The sequence below is a fragment of the Pleurodeles waltl genome, chromosome 9, assembly GCF_031143425.1.
Source record: "Pleurodeles waltl isolate 20211129_DDA chromosome 9, aPleWal1.hap1.20221129, whole genome shotgun sequence".
NCBI classification, from domain to species: domain Eukaryota; kingdom Metazoa; phylum Chordata; class Amphibia; order Caudata; family Salamandridae; genus Pleurodeles; species Pleurodeles waltl.
In genome coordinates this window covers 512,337,788-512,361,986 of record NC_090448.1, presented here as the reverse complement: position 1 = coordinate 512,361,986, position 24,199 = coordinate 512,337,788, and the positions used below count along the sequence as shown (strand labels likewise).

The 24,199-nt window shown below is 41.8% G+C and overlaps 1 long non-coding RNA gene across 1 annotated transcript in view; it reads left to right on the top strand.

Annotated features, from left to right (window-relative positions):
* The first annotated feature begins 7,779 nt into the window (after positions 1 to 7,779).
* LOC138259556 (uncharacterized) overlaps positions 7,780 to 24,199 on the top strand; it is a 114,268-nt gene continuing 97,848 nt past the window's right edge. The window contains exon 1 of the long non-coding RNA XR_011198753.1: positions 7,780 to 8,411. This is a non-coding gene — a long non-coding RNA (uncharacterized lncRNA). The remainder of the gene's footprint in view (positions 8,412 to 24,199) is intronic.

Genomic DNA, 24,199 nt, shown 5'->3' with positions numbered 1-24,199 from the left:
ATAAAACTCCTTGTGTAGTGTAGCTAGTGATCCTGGTTGTTGCTGGTACACAACAGACCCCCTCCAAAAATGCCTAGTGCAAACAAAGCACCTATGGGCAATAATATAAAAGAACTGAAACTGAACATCTTTAAGCTCTCGCAAAGCAAGTCCATTTTTCAAACACAGAACAACAAGACAAAGATTTGCTAGCCATGTCTTATGAAACAAAAAGAACCTTAACTTTGAAAAAGTATATAGGCTCATCCATGGACCTTGAGCACAGCACATAAGGAAGCAAGGTAGACCCCAGCAAAACATTAAAAATAAAAGAAAATGGAAGGAAAATATCTGCACAAGGCTTCAAAAAGCCTGGATGTCAGCTAGAAATTTGGAAAGAACATCTGGAAAATTGGGCAAAATATTTCTAATCTCCACAAGCTTCCAAACATACAGTGACCATGAAGAGTAAAATAGGGATATCTAGGTCGACGGCTGCTAAAATGCAGAGGAACATGAGGAGGAAAGGTTAGAAAAATTGCAGAAATGTCAAGGAAATTATTCAATGTATACATAGTGTATACACACATACACCCAGCAACAAAGGGTAAAAAATACTAAATGCTTGGAATAAGATGGTTATCCGTCCTGAAGCATCCCTTGGCAAGTAGTACCAGATTGACAAATGTCACATACTGATCAAGAAATCAGCCACACACCACCAACGTAAACAAAGGGACATGAGCATGTGATTGTGTATCCTCTTCATTGTCCTCCTAACACCTTAGTCACATGGCCACCCCCTCAGGAGCCTCTGAATAGCCATGGAGACTCTGTAACTGCACAGGAAAAAGCCTACATCTAAGTGTGCATCAAAATGCACAACACATTTGAACTGGTATTTGTACTGTTATGGTGTTGTTTCTGATGTTATCACTGTGCCAGTGGTGTTTAGCCACATGTACTAGATGGTTGTATGTCACCATATCAACTACAAAAATATCCAAACACAATATAGTATACAAGCATATTGAAATACTATTGTTTTAAAATATATGTTTGTAAATAGTAGCGTATATAATTTAATTAAGAGTGTACTTGCGTTAATATGTATCATATTTTCAATGCACACCAAAATAATTCCTTAAACTTGTAATAATACTATTAAAAAATAAAAATAAAAATAATTGCCCCATATTTTAGAATAATATTTGAAAAAAATGATTGTTTAAAATATTTAACATTCATACAAGTTGTATTCCAAGTTAAAACATAATATAACAATATAAAATACAAATATCTGTCTATATACATATATCAGTAGATAATAACTGATTAATTATTTATTAAATCAATACAATTTAAAAATATGTCATAAATAACATTAACTTTTTCAGAATAATATAACATTCAAATAAAAACCACAAAAAACAAAGTAAAAATAATTACTATTATATACTTTAATAACTACATTCTTATAAGCATAAAAGGAAATGTACGTTTGGGAGGATTTACTATTCTAACACCAATCCCATAAACAAAACAACAAGTGCATTAATTGGAGGCTGGGTCAGCAGAAAGTAAGATTGGCTATTTTATCCTGAGGCCTATAAAACTGAGGAAAGCGCATGTATCTGATGGAGTCAGATTTACCGATGTAACTTAAATGCAGCTAAAAGTTGAGAAACTGCATAAATTAAAACAGAGACATTTAATTCTCTAACTCAAGTAAAAAACAATAGGGAACAATAGGGAAAGTATTTGATTTAGGGTGGTGATTTTTACTAGTCTAACTCAAATCGATAAAAATTGGGGAAAAGCACAAAAGAAATGGGTGAAACTTACTGTTGTAACTCCAGTCCAGCAATTACTTGAAATATTGTATACCAAAAGGAGTGAAATTTGCTAAACTAAATTAAACCTCACAGACACTTGGGAAATTCAAAAAAGACACACAACCAGAAAAAAAAATATGGCAAACCAAACGACAAAGAATACACAAAATTATACTATTGTTTAAATAAAAAATATATATTGATAATCATCATAATTACAGTGTTAACAATAACTACACTAAATACCACAGTATTTTAGTAAACAATGTTTTGTCTATCAATATTATTAACAAAGACAAAATATCCTATGTTTATTTTTAATGTTATGTCCCACAATATTTTTGGAGTCACAATATTTTGACCATGATATTGAGGCCCAAAGATGTTTTCGTCTTGATACTCTGGCACCATAGCCACTAGATAAAGTATGTACCCTTAAACTCCTTTGTTGCATGCTGTATAAAATTGCAGATTGACTATATGTTCCAATGCCAGGGAAAGGAATAAGACTGATATATACACAAGCGATTACAAATAACAGGCACAAGTAGAATATGGCCAACTTTATCAGGATGTCAAAGCCACTGGAATCAACAAATTGCACATTGCACCAAACATCTGTTTTCAAAATATTTATTTAAAAAGATTCCTCTTTTCTAGCTTTCCAATACCACCCTGCAACCTAACCATGCCTACACCAGCTTCCTGGCTTCTCCATACTACTCCTACCCGGTCCTCATCTGACCCACTCAATGGACCTACTCTAAACCATCCCCTTGTCTTCCTATCCTACATTCCACCTTAATACACACTATCAGTGTTCCTCGCCACTCTACCCTACCCCAACAAAAATCCTTGAGTAGCTCTTATCTGCCTGACCACCACCACTACTACTATAATCCAAACTAATCAAATTGACGTCCACTGCCCTCCCTTTCCTTTGTGGGACCTGCCACTGGCAACTGAGCAGCACAGGCAGTTCTCCTAAGACAACTGATACGGTTGTACTGCTAGAAAGAGTCAAAGAGAGAGAAAGTGAAAGACTGGAGTGTTTGCATTGCTGCTTTCATTGTGGTCTGGGTCTGCAGGAGACCAGTGGCCAAATTTCCTGTGACTAGACACTCATCGTGGCATGTCTGTGCCTGAATGGCTGTCATAATGGGCATTTGTTACTCCGCCATGTGCCTTGTAAAATTACAGATGACATATCATCTGCCATAGAAATGTTCATGTGGCCTGTTGCTCTGCCAAACACAATAGCTTAGCAGCCTTTCAGTTGCAGCTCGCCCTGTGGTAAAGGGGTGGGGCAGCACAGCATGTGGCAAGCGGAGGTGGGGGTTTGGGGGTCACAAAGCACAACATTAAATTTTAAAAAACACAAAATAAAACTTACTTTAGTGCAATGTACATCACCCCGCCCGCCCCACTCTGGCTCAACTTGCCAGCACAGGTTTCCAGCCTGCCCTGCAGCCGATTCTACCGCTGCTTTCATGCTGCTGGCAGCATGGAAGCTGCCGTAGGATTGGCCAGAGCACCCTGGCTTGGCACTCTGAGGCAGACTGGGAGCGTTAACCTGCTGTCTCCAACCTGGCAACACAGTGTCGGGTTGGAGAGAGTTCAGGGCGCATGTGTGTTTGGCTGGCCTGAGATGGACGGCAAAACATACATGCGTACAGAGGAGAGTGATGTGCACTTCCCCTCTGTCCCTGCCAGGCCCCTTGGCCCTGCCCCTTTTACAATAAAATAATAATAAACTATGTTTTATTATAAAAGGTTTGCAGCTGCTGCTGCCGCAGTAGCGGCGACGCTCCTCTGCCATAGCAGAGGAGCCACCACTGCAGCCTTTATGTTGTGGCACTACTGAATGCGATGGCAGAATGTGGATCATGACACCTGGCACTGCACTAGTACCATCCAGTCACACACTGACCACTCAATTCCTGTAGTTGACTCCCTAGAGATGTATTAGGACAGCATGTTCTGCCTTTGTGGTGGCAATGCTCACCTCCACTCTATAACATATATTATACTGCTGTACATAGAGGATACAGCTGATCTAAAGGTACCTACAACATCCTCTGCATGATGAAATGAGGTAGGGCTCTATGCCTCAATATCTCTTTCAACCTCCTGAAGAAGGATGTTTGTCCCCATTCCTTTACTCCATGCTGATGCCCCCACCTGCCTGATAGTCATGCATAGCAGCTTCTGAGTAGACAGAGGTGGGAAGATATTATGCAAAGATTATGGGTGCAGTTTTGTCATGATGGAATCAATAGTGATGTTAGAAAGCAGGACCAAAGAGACTGCAGCATCTGGGGTGAAGGTAGCGGGACTGACTGCCTGGTGCATTGGTACTGGTAGTGGGATAACCATTGCCAAACTTCCCATGATTGTGATGCCATGCCTCGTGGTGCTCCTGAGTTGCAGTGGGTGTCCTTGGCTTCACCTATTGACATTTGTCTGGCATTACAAGTTGATGCTGAGTGGCACCTCCAGATCATGGCAAGCTATGAAGGACCTAACTTCAATGATGGAGGCTGGCTAGTCTCCAAAAGAGGAGGCTGCGGCACAACAGAATTGTTGGTGTGGGGGAAATAAAGTTCCTCACAAGCTGACCAGATAAGAGCTCTCTAGCAGGCCAGCTAAACCAAGCTGCAATTCAGCAATGTGGTGCAGGGAGGAGCATGCAGGGGTGTGGGCTCTGTACACAATCATCATGGAAATGTAGAAGATCAATAAGGGTGAAAGAGTATAAGCAATTTTTTAAGAGCTTCTCTGCAGACTCCTGCAAGGAAAATCAACTGTCTGCTGAGAGAGTCATTATAAAAGACTGCAAACAATAGAACCTAGCAACATTTCAGAATGAGTATGGCACGAGGATACTGTGAGTATGCCAAAGGTGAGTGCCATAAAGCAGCTAGCTGCTGCTACAGCATGATGCACAGAGCTAAAGTTTGAGTGGCTTGTGCAACTTATATAACTACAACTGTTATAACTATAAGATGAATCTTTGACTGATGTTAAAGGGGGGTCACAAAGTCAAGAACAAAACAAAACTTGGAAGAGTAATGACTTAGTACGGGTGGGGTTTGGGTACCTAGGAGTGCCAATTTTTATTTCACTCAGCACACTGTTAGACCAAAGACCAATCCTGTTTTCAAGAACGTACATACCTCATTATAAAGTAATCAGTTCCCCCATAAAAGGTCAGAATACTAATACACACAAACAAACCCAGCAAGACTACTGCTACATTAAGATGGCCGACGGGCTCTATTGCACATGCACACACTCTCAAGAAGTGCATTTGTGCAGCAGGCTGGGCTGTGATTTCTGTATTGAGATGAACACTGAGGCCCATATTTACAAGCGGCCTGCCCCACTAGTCCACCACTTTTTGTGATGCACCGGCAGCACAGACTGCACACCCATACCTACAAGGCCATGGAAATCCACTTTGCTTGGCTTTACATGGCCTTGAAGATTTGGAGTAAAGGCAATGAAGTGTAAGTCGCTGTGTTGCCTTACTTTGCGTCAGTGAGGCATTTTCATGGGTGTTGCGTGGGTGTCTCCACCCAACACCCATGGATTTTGACACATTCCCAGAGTTACAAAGTTTTGTAAACCTGGGAATGCGTCAAAAGTCTACGCCTCCCCAGGGGTGGTATGACAGTTTTCTCTTTCTATGTATGCTTCATCCTGCAGCACACATAGAAAGAGGAAATTGCCTCTGTTAATTGTTTTTGTGCAGGAAGATGTCTCTTCCTGCACAAAACATTCACCCCTAAAACGCTGGCACCCTTGCATCATGGTGCAAGGGTGCCTGCATTAGAGCATGGCAGCAATCTGTGCACCAGCGCAGAGGGAGAGGACAGAAATGCACCGTATCTTGTAGATACAGTGCATTTGCAGCCTTTCCCGCTGCGCGGGATAGAGTAGCAAGACACTTGGTACGCCATCCTGCACCATGGGCCTTGTAAATATGGCCCTGAGTTTCGTAACAGGTGTATTTAATTTTCCCAATGCAGCACGCAGGGTCATATTGCATAAAATGAGCTTTGGAAGTGTTAAAATAAGATAGATCTGTGACACCGTTTTGGTCTGACTGGTGTATTAAATAGTTAAAAAGCAAGGGCAGGCGTGTTTTACCACTTTCGGCAGTAGTATATCGTTTCTCAGTGCAACTTTAAAGCGCTGATTTTTGGCTAGATATGTACAGCATTTACTAGCACCTTTAAAAGCTAAGAACAAAAGATAAGACAATACCATAACAGAAAGCAAAATAACAAAAGCTAAATGTAAACGTAAGAGAGCACAATAAACCAGTCACAACAGGACACAGAACAACATCTACAGTACAACTCAGCAACAACACAATGCAACAATGCAGCACAACACACAACAGCATAAAAATGATACAGCATATCAATACTGCGCCAAAATACATCACAACAAATATGCACATTCTTGCCACACATTACCATGTCCACAAATAATCTTTCACCGTTTGGTTGGTGATTTGTGTTTGGGCTGACGTTTGCCAAGAAAGACTACAGCCACACCGGTAAATATTGATGGCATCTGCAGCTCCGCCAGCAATGCTGAGAGGGAATAAAGGCCACATGCTTGCAGCACATAGAGGGAGAACCTTACATATGGGTCCTACTGCACCAGAGATAGAAAACACTAACTGACATTGCTCCACAGAAATGTAAGGCTTAGAACTGAAACTGCGTGCCGAACGCCTAACTGGCAACAAATCAGGTTCCATCAGTGCTTAATTTGTGCTTGTTGTTTCCGGTGCTAAGCACTGGCACTTATTTTTGAGTGCCGGCGCTTCTTTTTCTGCCTCAAGCATTTCCTGCGAAAGACAGATATGGGAAAGACGCAGGACGAGAAAAACGAAAAAGCGTCACAAAGGGAGAAAACAGAAAACTGCAAGAGTGAGCTGAAGGGGCAGGGAGTGGCTGTAAATGGTTTGAATCCCGAGATGGCTTCGGGATTAAACTGCCTTAGTGTTCCGTGCTCTCACCTTTAATTGCAGCAGCCGCGTGTTTAAGAGGACTTTGAGCACCGGGACGTTTTAATTTAAAAATTAAGCACTGGATACTATTAAGAGACTAACCAACAGTTCGTAGACACTGTAACCTGTTCACGATCTCTCTACATTTGCCTTAGCAGACTGCTACAGCCTTACTTGAAGCCCCTTGTTAGAACCCTGTCTTTCCCTGCATAATCGACTTGTGGTATATTATGTTGCTGTAATAAAGTACTTTTATTGTTTCATAAACCTAAAGCACTGGCATGAACCGTCATTATTCAGCTTTATTGCATGATTATTGAGTTCTGAGTTTTTACCCCTACACTACCGTCCTAACAGACACGGAGCACTAGGTTCACGGTTTTCAGTAATCAGAGTAGCCAAGGCCCTGCGACTTTGATGATAAAAGGCTTCAACCACCTAGGTTGTGGCCCAGTAATCGCTCCGTGCCTCGGAACCCCCAAAACGGATTACACACTGCCTTAGTTACCACCAAGGATTTGTAATTGAACCAATCAACTATTTTTTGTGAGCTGCCCCTTTGGGAACAAAGCTTTGCTCTCATCTGATACTGATACTGCCCACTCTGTGCCTGTTCGCTTCCCTAGGTTGTCCTCTCCAATGCTACGCACGCTCCTACCCTGCTGATTTGTGTGTCAATCGTCCTTCTGCAATGCATCCTTTTGCATGCATCTGACCGATAAGCACTCCCGTTACAGTAATCATTGCTGTTCAGCCTTGTGTTGTTAATTTGCGCTGCGTTACTAAGTAGAAGAGTGTGTGGACAAGGGGCTAGTTTTGGCACGGAGAAAGCTAGCTGCGACCCTGGCAGTGCATGCTCACAGCACTCTGTTGTGCGGCACAAGATCTACACGCTCTCTGCTCTTTGGATGCTGTTGTCACCGTATTCACTCTCCGGGCAGTCTGCGCTCCAAGCACTCAACGCTCGGGCTTCCGCTCAAGTTGCTGTAGAGATGCTGAGGGCGTCATCGTCGCTCGGCAACTAACCCGGCAACGGGATAACAGCTGCTTCCCTGTGCACCAATGGGAGGGAGGAGCGGCGAGCTCCCGCGAGCTGCTCGGGTGCGGAGCTACAGGTAAAGAGCTGCTACTGGGAGGCGAGCCAGCTGCTGCTTCCAGGGAAGCTCGGAGCATTGTGCCGAATTATCGGCAGTCTCCCAATCTCAGGCAGTGGGACCGCACACTGAGGACATCACTCATCATCACTACTCAGGTTCTCGAGGACAAGGACCCTGCTGTGTCACTCTCCCTATTCCTGGTGGCACGAGGGTCGGATCCTGCACGCCAGCTCATCTTAAGTGCACAGGCTGCCACGCCCAAAGTGTTCACACAGGTCAGGACTCCGGCACAAGGTAGATCTGAGCAAGGACAAAGGAGCAACAACTGACCACCTGCGGCAAGACAAGACCGAGGAAACACGGCTCAGAGACATAACGGCAAAGCACCGGAACACCGAGCGAGAAAGAATATTAGCAGAAACGAAGACGGGGCTGGAGGGGTCAGCTGGAGCAGTTGCGTGACCTCTCCTCCAGGTAGGCTACTTTGGAGTCCATCCCTCCCTCTGTGAATAAACTGTCGCCTGGACAGCGAAGCCGATCCAGGCAAAAACGCTTTGCTCGAACCATGCAAACATGCGTACCGCTAGCCCTCGGGTAACACAAAACCTCTTTACATATTGCTGAACCCAAGGGGTACACAGTGCTTACTTTGTTGTCCATTAAATAATAGCCATCTGCATTACACCGAAATTCGGCGGCACACACTTTAATCTCCGAATACGACACTCAACCCCCAATAACTTGCATTACAAACTCTTGGGACACCGCCGTGCCCCAGGAACGAAGGTTTGCTCCATTCACCGACAAATCCCTCTGGGTGCACTTTGCGCGCTCGATATACATTCCGCGGCCTCAGGAGGCAGGGCGCGTGCTCCAAGCACACGGAAGAAGTCCAGGAATACGCAGAGAAGGCTGCTTACGCCACTGACCTCCAGGGATGTGCACTGCATGTTCCACTCACTGGCGAAGCAGTAGTGTAGCAACGATGCCACGTGCCCTTATACAAGTCAGGCAAAGGGGTCACTCTAATCCTCTGTTTGCTAATAAAACATCATTAATTGGAGCTCAACAGGCCTCTACCATCCCGGGTCCCGGTGCCACTGCACCTGGTTCACCGCTGATAGATTAGCCCCTGTGATGAAGTGAAGGGGCATAAGCTGCCTTCTCCACCCACACGAAATGAGGTGCAAAAGGTACATGCTGCTTTTTGAGGAACGGAATGTGAATTCCTCTGTGGATACAATGAGGGCTGTCGAAGACAAATTGAGGTGTTAATTATATATAAGGGTTGCTGGGTAATATTCTGTATCAGGTGTTTAATTATGTGAGGTTTGCACATGTCACCAAGCGAGCATGTGCATCTATTCTTCTATAAGAGATAATGACACATTTGATTCATTTAGGACCAAGATCATTGTACCAAAACAAATTAAAAGTAGACTTTTCACTAGATTAGGTGAAGGCCTTGACGATGCTGTGTCCTATTTTGTGTAAAGGAAAGATATAATTTAGAACTTTTCCCATGAGACACAGTTCTATAATTTTGTTTACGATTGATATTTCACTGAAGACGTTGAAAAGGCACATTTGGTACTGTGCTGTAGTAGCACTCCTGGATAGTTCGATACTTTCACTGCGTGCCAATCAAGCCTGACCCTCTCTGGGGCATTGGTTGTTCACTATCATCAAGAGAAGTACAAAAATGGTGGAAAAACTATGTATTTTTCAGAACAATTCCACGATAAGTGGGTGTATACTTTAGAAATAATTAAACCTATGCACTTTCACCTCAGCCTATTATTTTTTTAATGAATGTAGCGCACTTTTAAATTCTGTATTTCGCTTATTTTTATTTTCCATAATATCTCCACTGAGAGGATTTTAGCTACAGAGTGAACCTCTATTTAAAGAGGGAAGGATGGCAAACTTAAACGATGCACAGAAACGTAGAGCATAGATAGCAGTTGCAGACAGATCGTACAGGTTCATGCCCCCCCCCCCCCCTCATGAGTGCCCTTTCTATTTCTATACTTTCTATACATTTTCTCAGGATATTTCCATTGGTCCCCATCCATAGCCACGGAATAAATGTTTTGTGCGCCCACAAAAACCAACATCTGAATTCGCAGACTTCACTTTCTTCGCTTGTGTCAGGTCTACCGCAATATATTTTATTTTTCTACTAATTTTACCACCTTTACGGCCTTCCCTAGCTGACCAAAATCGCTCCTTCTAAGGTGTCAAATCCCTGGGCTGAAACATAGCCTCCAAATGTGTTCCCCATTTTGTCATTTAAATCAGCTGAACAATTATGTAGTATATTGTTGATTTTATCCTCTAAAGAAATCTCAATTTATTTCTGTGCACTAGTTTCTGTCACAACAAAAATATATTTTAATTTCCTTATCACCTTGCCACAAGAATATAAAACTACTAATACCGAAATACCTAATTCAACACAAACTAACCTATAAAACTCTATCGTATAAAGCGACCTACAATCTCCATCAGCTGTCTGCTTCGACTTTTATTATTTTCCCAATCTGTGAAGCATTTTCCTCCATTCATTTCTATTAACATATCACAGTTGCCTGAAAAGGCCACGGGTGCATCACACGGTATGTGAGGAGGGCATGTCCTAAAACATGTTTAGCCCTTTGTTTATTTCTGGGCTCCTGACAAGCAGTATTTGTGCAGTTGACCCTGAACCCCGAGCCTTCAATCCCTGCTGAGTGGGCCAGATTAAGGTTACATCAGCAGGAGGCTTCAAACTGGACAGGCTGCGATTTAGGCTGAATGCTCTGTTCCCCAGAGTTTGCACTGCATTTACCCCGCAACGCAAACATGGCCCTGCTATACGCCAGTAACTGCGTGCTCCTGCACGCAACCCTTCATGTATGATCAATGGCCAGAATGCCGCTTCGCCCAATGGTACATTTTCCCAAAACCTCAAAGCCAGTGTATTTGTATAACACCCACGTTTTTGCCATACCACACGTTTTAATCAGTCAAAACAAACTTACCTTTTTAAGAAAAAAACTTTAAAATTATGGTCATATGCTATAAACACAATTAATTAACCTTTAAAATATCACCATATATTCAATCTCACTCTCCATAACTTGTTATTAAAAAATAAATTCTTAAGACAAATTAAAGTTGGTCTAATTAACCTATTATCGTACACTAGTTCACATTTAAAATATATATTTATCTGAAAGGAATAGCAGCAAAAAAGAAGGAAGATGGTGGGATTCTCGCCTTTTACTGTGGTGGAACTTTTTTAAGTGTTCTGTGTTCTTTAAAGGGGTTGCTCAGAGTGGTGGCAATAAAGGCGATTGCAATAATGTTAGCCTCTGGTCTTGCTATAAAATCGCTTTCCAGTATAAATAATAGAATGCCACCACCAATCATCAAATTGCAGTCATATCACCAGGTGCCCCTAGCACTCTGGAAAAATCATTAGCAATACATCTCCCCAATTCAATATACATTATCACTCAAATAACATATCTCCATACATTTTAGGAAAGCAATAATACTGTCCCTACAACTTCAGGAAATGGACATGCTTTGATATCAAATGGGATCTATTTACTTTTGATAAATAAAATACATTGTTTCCAGGCAAATGTAATGCAACTAGTTAAAAACACATTTCTCTCATAGGCAATTGCTTTTCTTTTTATGTAAATACTGGGTTGGTCCCTAAACGTCAGTTTATTATTTGTGGATATATTCTGCGTTAGTGCACAAATAGCAGTGGTGATTGTGGGGTGTTTGATCGTAGCCAGGGCCACTGGAATTATGCGGCAGGGTTGAGCATATTAAGTGTAGAGAAAAGGTAAATTATGCTGTGTAATGCGGCACGCTTTGTGATAGTAATACTTCTTTATTTTATCATTTTTACACTTGTTAACACTGTCTGGGCTTGGTTGCACCTCATTAGTCCCAGGTTACCCCCAAATACAGTAACAAGCAACAAAAAAGGTGACCAGTCAACGTCTGCAAAGGGCATTCCACTGCACAGCAACACATCACTCCATTTTTAATAACTTTATATGGTTTGAGCTAGAAACATTTTTTTTAAATGTGCAGGTTATACAGCAGATAACTGATTTTGTGGCAAATGTGGCAAATCAATAATTATGCAAAAAATGCTGCAGCTGCACAGTTGCATAACTGCAGGGGCGCTGATCATAGCAAAGGCAACCTCAGTGAGACTACGTACTGCTACTTGGGAAAGAGATAGATTAACCCTTCCATTAAGCTCCCATTTTAAGAGGTTCTTACTATTAGGTTCTAACTTAAGGATGAAGTGTGTGAAAATGTCATAAAGCGTGAAGTCAGCATTTGGGAATATTGTGCTATGTCTTTCCTACTGGGACGACTCCTGGTGGCCCAGTAACCTCGGAACTGCCCCATCTCCTACTGAGCACGCCCGCAAACTCAGCATCATTCTCGACTCATCACTGTCCATGGCCCGCCAAGTCAACGCCGTCTCCTCATCATGCTTCCACACCCTTTGCCTGCTCTGGAAGATCTTCAAGTGGATCTCCATCAACACATGAAGAACCATTACCCAGGCACTCGTCAGCAGTAAACTTGACTACGGCAATGCACTCTACGCCTAAATCAACAAAAAAACTCCAATCAAGACTCCAGAGAATACAGAACGCCAAAGCCAGACTGATTCATCTCTGGCCACTTCAGAGACCGACACTGGCTCCCTGTCAACAAACGCATCACCTTCAAACTCCTGACCCACGCATAGAAGGCCCTCCAAAACGCTGGACCTGTCTACCTCAACCACCGCCTCTCCTTCTACACCCCCCCAGGCAACTCTGCTCAACACAACTGGCTCTCGCTACCATCCCCAGGGTGCAGAAGAGCACGACTGGAGGAAGATCCTTCTACCTCGCTGCACAGACCTGGAACACAATGTCGCTCCACTTCAGGCAGTTCCCCATCGCTGGCTCAGTTCAGAAAGGACCTCAAGAAATGGCTCTTTGACTGACCCTCGTCCCTCAGCAAGCACCTCAAGTCTCCCTGGGTGATAAGCCATGCTTTATAAATGATGATTGATCTTGCCTGGACTGAGTACACTTGTGTAGCAGACTGTACTCTTAATAGGGTCTTTAGGTTTAATGTTATCTGATATTCTGAAATTTTAGGCCCAACACACATGAAAATACTGCATGCACGCAGAGGCCTTCACTTTTCATCACAGTTTTGAACCCTAGAGCCTAGCTCAGTGGCTAGAAGTGTGTTCTCTGGTCATTGTGGGACTACTATTCCTGTCCTGTTTGATACTCATGGGGTGGTGGTGCCAACATACCATTTTTCTGATTGATTATTCATGGATGCAGGTGGTTCCTACAGGTCCCTTGTATTTAGGCCATGAGCCATGACCCCAAATGTCGGTCATTTGTTACCACTTGGGGCATGGGTTATAACATGATTTTTTTGTAACATATGGATGCCTAGAGATGGAAAATATGAGACAGCAAGTCATCACTCTTTGCTTTTTGTCTGATATTATTGGATTAGCAACCAAAGCTGAAAAAATAATGTTTTTCATGTTTTTGATAAATAGCAGACAAATTCATCATAATCTGTAGCAAAATAAACCTAATTCAACCAGATTGGTTAAATTCAATATAATTTAAAAATAATGATTATTATTTGTAATAATAACAATATAGCCATTAAAATAACAATACAACTTCATTGCATTCCTCATATATCGATATAGATTATATGCATAATTTTCACTTACAATTTCCAATAATAGTTGTGACATCCTATATAGGCAATGTACATCATGAGTGAACATAAACACACTTTTATCATTCATGTTCGTCGTAACCATCTTCTTCTGAATAGGTGTCATAATTCTTTGCGTCGGTTTCATTTTCACAGTGGGAAGTCTGCACGTCAGTGCAGTTGAGGTCATTAAGACAGCAGACACATGTTGGCAGTTTGCAGTTTCTAATGCAGTTGTAAGCTAGTAGATCTAACACAGCCTGATGTACTTGCCCTCCATTCAGCCCACTACCAGTTGCTCTGCTCCCTCATGTTTTTCCAACTTCCACCCTCTCCCAATTGGACTAGGTGTCTGTGGATCATTCAGAAGACATTTTTTGCTTATAGAGGCTTGACAATTCGCACATTCGGCATGTTTCTTCAGACAGTTCCTGCAAGGTGGAAGTTGATGACTATCTATCTCACACTTCTTTGCACAGAATAGGTGATATCGCAAGTCATTCTCGTGATGAACTGAAGATTTTGGTGCATAGAGAAAGCCTAAGAATTGCTCCAATTTGTCCATTAGTTCTTCAGAGAGATCTCATTGGTCACAGAGCTGTGAAAATGTTTCCTGTGTACGTCTGTTGGCAGACAGGATTTTGAATGCACTTTACTTTGCTTTTCCCTCAAATGCGCTTACAGTGTCACATCCGGTAAACTTATGGAGACCTATCATAGCTGGACAAACATTTTCACCAAGAGTTGAAGCTATTTTCCTAATGTCAAGGACTCATGTGTATTTTAGTACCACATTTCAGAAACAATTTAGCCATGATTCTGTCATGGAATCCTAAACACATAATAATCACATTGGTGTCATCTGAGCTTATCATTACTGCCTCATAACCCTCATTAGCAGCATGTGCAGCATGAAGCAACAAACAGCCATCTGCTTTTTTGTTTGTACTGTTGAGATCAGGCACTTCATGGCTCCCTTCAAATGTGACTTTGCAGCATTTATCTTCACAGTTGTGAACAGTGTTTGTTCTCAAGTTTTACAAAATACTCTGGTTTCCTCCATTCATTGACAAGAAATACAATGAGAGTTGTTTTATTCCTTATGTGGCTTAGGAATTTCCTCCACTACCTGACAATCTGGGAAGGTGAGATGCTCTGTAACTGGTGCATGAGTTTTTCCCCTCTGATTGTCCTTTTGCTGTTCTTAATAGACGTCTCATTGTATGTATCAAACACAACATCGATCCTTTGACTCCTATTTCCTTCCCGTAAAGCCATGGACAAGACAGACATAGCCACCTCACCAAAGTTTGATTCCTCTCCTTTCACTCTCTGAACAAGAACCATACCATCAATCCGCATCATGGAATTTCCAGGTATTTCCTTAGCAGGCGTGCATTTTTCTACAAGTATGCTGTTAAAATAGCTTTGTTTGTCTTTTGAAACATACCTTCTAGAGTTGCTAAAGCCCATTGTAAAGGTCCTAAGGGATGAAAGTGTAATCCACTATTTGAAGGTTCCGATTCTGTACTGCTACAATGATTCAACCTAATAGAGGTTTATTTGCTTTCATGTTGATTGTTGTGCCATTGATGTTTGCTTGTTAGCAAATGTTTTTAGTTTGTTCATTTTCAGTGGGTCATGGATCTTCTCAATAGGTGGAGTATTCTCAAGTTGCTCAAGATTGAAGTCTGTATAGCACTGTTCACCTATTTGGCAAACGCTATATCCCTCAACTTCCCGGTATTACTGTTTTTGTCTTTCTTCCTAAATACAATCTGATAATTGAACTCACGCATTTAGCTCAGTAGGACCTCCGTTACTTGGTGCTTTACCTGATGCGGCCCATCCACTAGTATGAGGAGGGTAAGCATTTTTTCATCATTATTTTCACACTGATTTACACGTTGATCCACAGTGGGCATACTTCACCTATGTGTGGATTTGCACAGAGCACATTACTGTTGATATTGTGCATGTGAATAATGTGTTGTTCTTTTTGTTTGTTATTCTTCTCATTTCAGGTCCCTGCATTGTACTAATATTCCTTATTATAGGTTATATTTACACATAGGATTAGGTAGTTTAGGTCCTGAAGAATCGCGTTAGATCCATGGGACATTAATAGCGAGAAACATGTTGACCTTCTGGTGAATCGTACAGGGGATCCTGTGCGTACAATTCCTAACCTCAAATTGAGTGAGGAAGTGAATAATTTTTTGGGGAGCGTAGACCTTGTTCTTTTCTCTCCCCGCTCTTCGGTTTTAATCATGACAGTGGTTGGATTATTTAATAAAATTTGCCTAACCTCTAGTTATTTTTAAATAGAATTTTTCCAATCCTATACCCTATTCTTTCTAAACCGGGCATATATCTCAAAAGATCTCCGGCAAAGAGCCCCCCTTGAGGGGCCCGTCAGGCATTGCAGCGCCGGCCTGACGTGGAGCAAAGCCCGAGGATGAAGCATGTCACCTTTGGTGAGTGAGGGCTCTTGTTCCAAAATGATTAATTTTCCAGGGACCTGGCTTTCTTTCTTTTTTACGATCTTTTCCTTAGATCAGGACCCAATGTGGTTTCCCTGATTATACTTACGTTGTGGAACTGTGTATACCTTGTTTTTGTACACCTATTTCATGCACCTTCATTGTGTTGGATATTATGTCTGGAGATGACTTTTTTGCCATGTAGAAACTAATGAGGTCATGTGGTCCAACAAAAGGGTTTATCCAGCTTTGAACCAGACTAACAGCTCTAATATAAATGCAATATTTGCAGTAACATTTTTGATGAAAAAACTGTCCATGGCGGGGCTGCGAGTTATCGTTGCCTTAGGGCACGAGCCATAGTTACTTGAGATAACTCTAACTATAACAGGTGAATTTCTATGGTTTTGTACGTTTAAAATGTGACCCTAGCTATATTGTCCCTGTAACCTTTGTTTTTTTAAGTGAATTTCCATGGCCTTCTACATTCTATTTCCTAACTATAACGTCCCTGTAACCTTTGTTTTCTTCAGTGAATGTATATCTATCTATCTATCTATCTATCTATCTATCTATCTATCTATCTATCTATCTATCTATCTATCTATCTATATATATGTATATATGTATATATATATATATATATATATATATATATATATATATAAGTTAAAGTTTGGTGAAAATGTCAGTGACAACCTAATGTTTTAAACTCAAAAATCACACTTGCATTCGCCAGTTATAGTTATCCCAAATAACTATGAGCCATATTTACTAACATTGTGTGTCATGGTTGCACCACTTTTGTGGTGCATGCATTATGCAAAATGCTACTACATATTTACAAAGCCATGCAAGGAGTGATTTATGCTGGCTTGCCTGGATTTGTAAAGAAAATGTAATGCAATGCAGAGGCTTGCACTGCATTGCGTTCCATGGGTAGAACATGGGCGTTCCCATACATCCACCCATGCATTTCACGCACTCCGAGATTTACAAAGGTTTGTGCATCTGTTTTTGCATGAAATTGCTACGCCTGCCAAGAGGACGGCGTAACAAGGAAGAATACTTCTTTTCTCTTTCTTATTTCCGTTTTTCATGTGTGCTGCAAACTGCAGCTGCAGCACACATAGAAAGAGGAAAATGTCTTGAGAGATTGTTTTTGTGCAAGGAAGGTATCCCTTCCTGCACAAAAACAATTCTCCTTGCACTGCGGGCACCCTTACACCATGATGCAAGGCTGCCTGCATTGGCGCTAGGCGGCCTGAAGTGCTCCACTGCAAGGAGAGAGAAGAAATGCTCCATATCTTTGTAAATATGGAGCATTTCTGCCCTCTCCATTTCACGCAGTGCAGCACAGCAACTTTGTTTGCTGCCCTGCTATGATTGAAGGTTTAGCAAATATGCGCCTACAACTCATGCCCTACGCAACTATAATTCACTTCCCCACCATGCGCAGTCTGTTATGTAATTTCAGATGTTGCAGTGACATTATCTGTGATGTCATAGATCATGTCATGAGTAATGTAATGTGTATAGTAATTACAATTCCTAACTATAACGTCACTTTAACCATTGTTTTTTTTCAGTGAATTTCTAGGCGTTTTTTAACGTAAAGAAATATTTTAGTGCCACAGGTAACTGAAGGTCATCCACAGAATGGGGTTGACTGCAGGCATTGCGGCCAAACCCTTGTGGGCAGCCAACCCATTACAGCCTTTGGTGGTGCACAGCATGGGATTGGCCTCAGGGTCATACTGGGTGCTGGCAGTAGTCAGCACTTCCTCTTTACTCCTGTCAGTGCAGGAGCAGCATTCTTTTACTGCTCCTGCTGGGTGAGAGCAAAGTTGAATTCCCTGCCCAGGAGAGTGCTGGCAAGGTATGCCTGCACTCTCCTGGGCAGGGAACCACAGTGGGACACACAGAGACACTGCACATTGTTGCACCTTGGGTGATTGGGTCCCCAGGGCCGGTTCCAGCATTGGGGGGGATATCGCCTTTCCCCCTCCCCTTTTCAAATACATTTTACCCCAGGGACTGGGGTTAACAGGGCCCTAGAGCGGCTCAGGGAGGGACGGCATGGCCCACTCCCCTTTATTTTTTATTTGCCACCAGGAGATGAGGTCCCCAGGGCCTCATGAGGCACGGACGGTGGAAGCCACATGCTTCCCCTCCCTTATTACTTCGGCCCCCTGAGAATGGAGTCCCTGAGGTCTCGTAGAGTCTCAGGGAGTGGAGACACTCTTCCCTTCCCATGTTTATTGATTCAGCACAGGAGGATGGGGTTCCCGGGGCCTGGATAAGGCTTGGGGGGAGCAGTCCATCCCTTCCCCTTTCTTTTAAATTGCAGGCCCTCAGGAGTGGGGTCCCTGGGGCTGAAATTGCTTTGGGGAGAGTGCACCACGTACAATCCCCTCTCCAAAGTATATGTATTACTGACCCACAGACCCTAGCTCACCCTGGGGGTCATAGTCATTTAAAAAAAGGGTGGTTGTTATTTTGCTTTTTAGGCCGTGATTCTATGGGAGTACCACAGGATCAGTGCAAAATCCCAATTTAAAAAAAAGTTTTGTCCCAATCCACATAGAATAGGGGGCAGACTATCCCTACCCTGCCCCAATAAATCTTTTGTTTTTACTCATGTTCAGGAACGAGGATGAAGTCCCCAGCGTCTTGTAATGGCTGGCACAAAATATTTGTTCATGCTGCGGCTATCCAGTCAGAGTGCTCACTCCCACGGGACCTACACTCCTGTGGGAGCGAGATGGTCCAAGGGAGAAAAATCCCCTAGGCCAATCAGAATTCTCTATGTTTTGAAGTTGTGCTCGCTGGACTCTCGCAGGAGTCCCTTGAGCCCAACTTTACAGCTATACAAATATTTTTGTACCTTAATTTATCAAAAACTACGGATTGGTTTTTGGAACCCCTACACCCCGTTATTCATAGGCCCTCTTCACGGATCATCCTAAAATGCTCCAGGAAGGAGCTAAGGTGGGTGACATTATTTAAAAAAGTTTCAGGGAGATTCGTTTAACGGCACCAAAGTTTTTAGCAACCAAAAAATGCTCTTCCTATTGAACCTGTGGAAATGCAAACCTTAATATGGCTACCCAGTGCTGACTGCCACTGGGTACTATCTGTCTATCTATCTATCTATCTATCTATCTATCTATCTATCTATCTATCTATCTATCTATCTATCTATCTATCTATCTATCTATCTATCTATATGTGTACCCATATATATATATATATATATATATATATATATATATATATATATATATATATATATATATAAATATTCACAGAAAAAAACAAAGGTTAAAGTGACGTTATAGTTAAGTGAAGAAATCAGTTAAAAAATGTTGGTTTAAATGTTCAGAACCACTGAAATTCAACAGATACAGTTATCTCAAGTAACTATGGGCCATATGTCCAAAGCATTTTTCTAGTTGCAAATCGGCTCATTCGCAGAAACGGTCCATTTGCGACTAGAAAAATGTTTTTGGGGATCTACAAAGCTCAAATTGTGATTCAGTAACTTGTTACCGAATCGCAATTTGGGTTTTGCGATTCGTTGTTAGGAAGGGGCATGTTCAGGGCAACCCTTCCTAATACTGAATCTGAATGGTATGTATGATTGTTTTGCAACCATGAATGCGGTCGCAAAACAATCACAGTAAACACCAATTTCAAACTGGTGTTAACCCATTCGCAAACGGGAAGGGGTCCCCAAGTGACCCCTTCCCCTTTGTGAATAGAAGTCCAAATATTTTTTTAGAGCAGGTAGTGGTCCACGAGCCACTCCTTACTCTGAAAAAAAATGAAAAGAAAGCTTTTCATTTTTTTTGTTTGAAATCCATCCCGTTTTCCTTTGTGGAAAACGGGCTGCATAAAAAAAAACAACGACTTTATTTAAAAAACAGTCACAGATGTCACAGACATGGTGCTATCCCTGTGAGTGTGGCCATTCCCAATGGGGTCGCAAACCTACCTCATGAATATTAATGAGGTTGGTCATTTGCGACCCAATTGGGAATCGCAAACAGTGTACCTAACACTGTTGTACATTTTGTTTTGTGACCCGCAATTTGAGATTCCAAAAAGGATCACAAATTACGAGTCACAAAACAAAAGGTCATACATTTGGTCCTTAAACTCATGCACTAAGGTAACTATAACTTGCACTCTCATCATGCATAGCTTTCTCATCAATAATTTCATTGAAAAGGTTGCAGTGATATTAACAGTGTTGCCATGGAAGATGTCATGAGTGATGTAATATGTGGGGTAATTACAAGTACATGGTAGAGAATGAGTTATAGTTATTTGAGGTAACTATAACCAGTGAATGTCTGTGGTTTTGGTAGCTTAAAAAAACATTTTTTTTACTGACTACCTGACAGCATTACATAACATCACTTTAACCTTTGTTTTTTCAGTGAATTTCTAGGTTTTGTTTAATGTAAAGTAATCAGTATTTACCATATGTAAAGCAACCCACCACAATGCACAGCATTTGGTCTTGCATACCTACCCTCTGCCACGCATGAGCAGCCAAGCCCCCTTGCACATGTCCTTTGGCCAAACCCGTCTCCTCTTTCCTCCCTCTACCCCTAAGCAACCAACCCCCTCCTATATATGAAGCAGATCTATTATCTTTCTCCAAAATGTACCAATAAATTTAATGAAATGTACATCAATAATACACACAATACAATGTTTATTATTATTCACTACCTAAAAAATATGTAATAACATTTTAGTAAAATGCATGCCTATAACTCTTTTTCATAGTTTTTATTATTACACTTTGTGGATGAAACTGTGAAAATAAATAGCCAGAGACAATTTACTAGTCTTTCTTTTAATACTTTTCAGCCCAAAAAATACAATCATAAAAACAACCACAAGAGGCCCTAGTATACTTTTTATACATCTTCAGGCAGCATAAAAGCACAGCCATTGAACCATCCCCTAGAGATTGCTGCACTCCCAACTGTAGCGGAAAAGTTCCAACCTGGGAAGTGCTTTAGAGAAAATATGGTAATTTTTCCATAGATCAAGTTTTCAATGACCCAGGAGACTTACTGTTTTCTTCCGAATGTTGCTGGGAGACTGAAGAATTCCCTACAGCCCTCTACAACATTAACAAATGGTGGAGCTCCTTCCCCTACTAGGACTTTTTTCTTTCTTTTTTTAATTGGGTGGCCCAGTGTCCATATGAGGCACCCCAAGCTGGTCCCTAATTTGGGGATGCAGTGGGTGGCCAAGGGCCTCCACAGCAGTGCCGGCTTCCTGCATGCACCCATCCCAAGTGCAGAGGGAGCCGGCATTTCTTCTGCTCCGTAGGAGCTTTTTCATTTCCCCCTCACCAGGCAGGAGCAATTCTGTGTATTTCTCCTGCATGAGAGAGCAGGCAGGGAAAAATGTTTTGTGTCTCCAACTGTTGGGAGCTGCTTTGTGCTGCCGCCAGCTGGAAATGCATTGCTCTTTCTTTGGCCACTCTCCTAGGCACGGAAAGCACAGTGTCCTGAGGGTTGTAGTCCCAGAGACACCATTCCTGAGCTAGCTCCAGGGGATGGGGTGCACAGGGCTGTGTTATGGCTCTGGGAGGGGGGGCCCCTGCCCATGTAGTGTCTTGTTGCCCTGGGGGATGGGGTCCTCAGGACCTCCGAGGGGGGGGGGGTCAGCCGCCACCTCCCTAAATAGCATTTGCGTCTCCACTGGGCTGTAGCCCACTCTGGGGAAGCGAGTATTTTTTTAAAATGCAATGGAATGCGGCTCCTTTTAAAAAAAATTACAGCAGGCTCTCTGTGACCCCCCCCCCAACACCAGACATAGGGGGCTCAAGGTATTCCTATTGGGTCTTCGTTATTTCTTTTTGTATGTTTTTCCCCCTACTTAGGACTGAGTCCTGAGTCCTTGGGATCCGTTGGCCCACGCCTCCACCATGGCGTGTAATATATACAATTTTTTGAACATTTGCTGCTCAAAAACTACTGAATGGATTCACGCAAATTACAAAAATCTCTCTTTCTGGCCCAAGATCTAGCTTTTGCCAAATTTGGTGTAAATCCATGTAGTGATTTGGGATATAGCTGTGTCTAAAGTTCCTATGGAAGAATGAATGAGGAAAACATGTTTTGGTACCCACCCCCCCTTTTTCTCAGCCCCCCTCTTGGCAGATCACCCCAAAACTTTCCATGCACAAACTAGATAAAATGTAGGACTTTTTTGGAAAGATTTTAGGATATTCGTCAAATGGTGGTAAAGTCATTAGCAACAAAGAAAAGGCATTTCCTGTGTAAACATGGTTTTAACTATAACTACCCTATATTTCTATGTATATATATATATATTGCATAACAATTTACTCCAACATATTCCGAGTATCTCTACAAGCTTAAAACTGAAGAATAAATAATTACATTGATACCATTATCATCTTGTCATCTTGTTTCTGTACAATTGTTTTGATAAACATATAAGAGAGAAACTTAACTAATTATTATAACTAACCCTGACTGTCTTAGGCCATCATAAGTAGCTGTATAGCATGCCAAGATTTATTTACAAGTCACATAAGTTGTAGGCAAAGCATGGCTTATTAATCACCTGTGTACAAGTCAGGTGGTTTCTTCAGCAACTTGAATCTCTAAGGGGCACATATTATAAAAAGAAGAGTACACATGGTCTATTCTCAGCATAACTTTGAGTGTTAATTATTTCCAGCACCATAATGCCCCATGGGAAGGTTAGGGGGGATGGTCTGGACAACACTGCATTTTTTATCCTCCTCAGGTGAAGGTTTAACACTGCCAAGACGTTTGCCAGCACAGTGTGAGATTTATTGTTGTTGAAAATAGATCACAGCACAGTATAATCTCACAGTTAAGGGGAAAATAATTAGAAAATTATTCAATTGACGAATAGAGGGAAGTAGGGAAATTTAATAGAGAAAGACAGCACAGTATTCAGCCACACTCATGGGCATATCACGTCTGTCATGGAAGGAAGGTGATAATTAAGTCAATACAATTCCAACAATATGTAACGCCGCCGAATTGAAAGTTATTTACCTTAGCTTCAACACAACATAAAGAGGACACAAAGAGTTCAAACATATTTACAATAAGTAAAATTGAAACAGCATAAAAAGAATGAAACTGCATCCTGGCATTGTCAGTCTCCACAACAGGGTGAACTGCAGAGCTGAACTACTATGGAAGCTCTGTGGGGTATAGAAGACATGTTGAATGAGAAAAGTAAAGGGCGATATTTGAGAGTCACATTAAACAGGGCACTCAATGTGTCAGACAGAGGTGCATAAGCTGTCATTAAGTAAAGGCCAATCTACTATTTCACCCAGAGAATTAACTGATTATACCTCGAATGACAGGTCATTCACACATTAAAGAAACAAGTTTAGTAATTCTTATTCTACTCACCACATTAATTATTTGAAATCTAATAATAAATACAGGTCACCTGTTTCCAAACCAGTGTGGTATCTATTAATTCATTTGTCCATATGAGGCACACAGAGAAGGAGTGAAGTGTAGTGCTTTCAATCTCAAATTATATTAGAACAGAGGAACGAAAGGTTAAGCATGGATGGTATCTTGTTGTTTGAGGAAATTACATTATCCAGCTCAGACCTAAAGGCTGTTGTTAATTGCCCAGTCTGTAGTTGACTGGGTCCTTGATTATCGGTCTGTGCCTTGTATACTGATCACACTGCCCATTTTTGTTTCTTTTCATTTTTTTCATTTCTTGGCCTACTAAATCTAATGCAAAGGAGTTCTGTTCAGTTTTTATGTTTTCTTCAGGCAAGGTGCTATTGTTTTTAATAGAGCAGTATATGCTATTCATATTCATATTTAGGGACTCCCTCAAGTGGAGGATCACTTGCCAAACATGTCTAAGAAATTGTCCTCCTTCACTTTTGTGTCTTGTGAAGTCTGCTAATTTTTTTAGACAAAATGCTTATTTATTTTGATCAACATC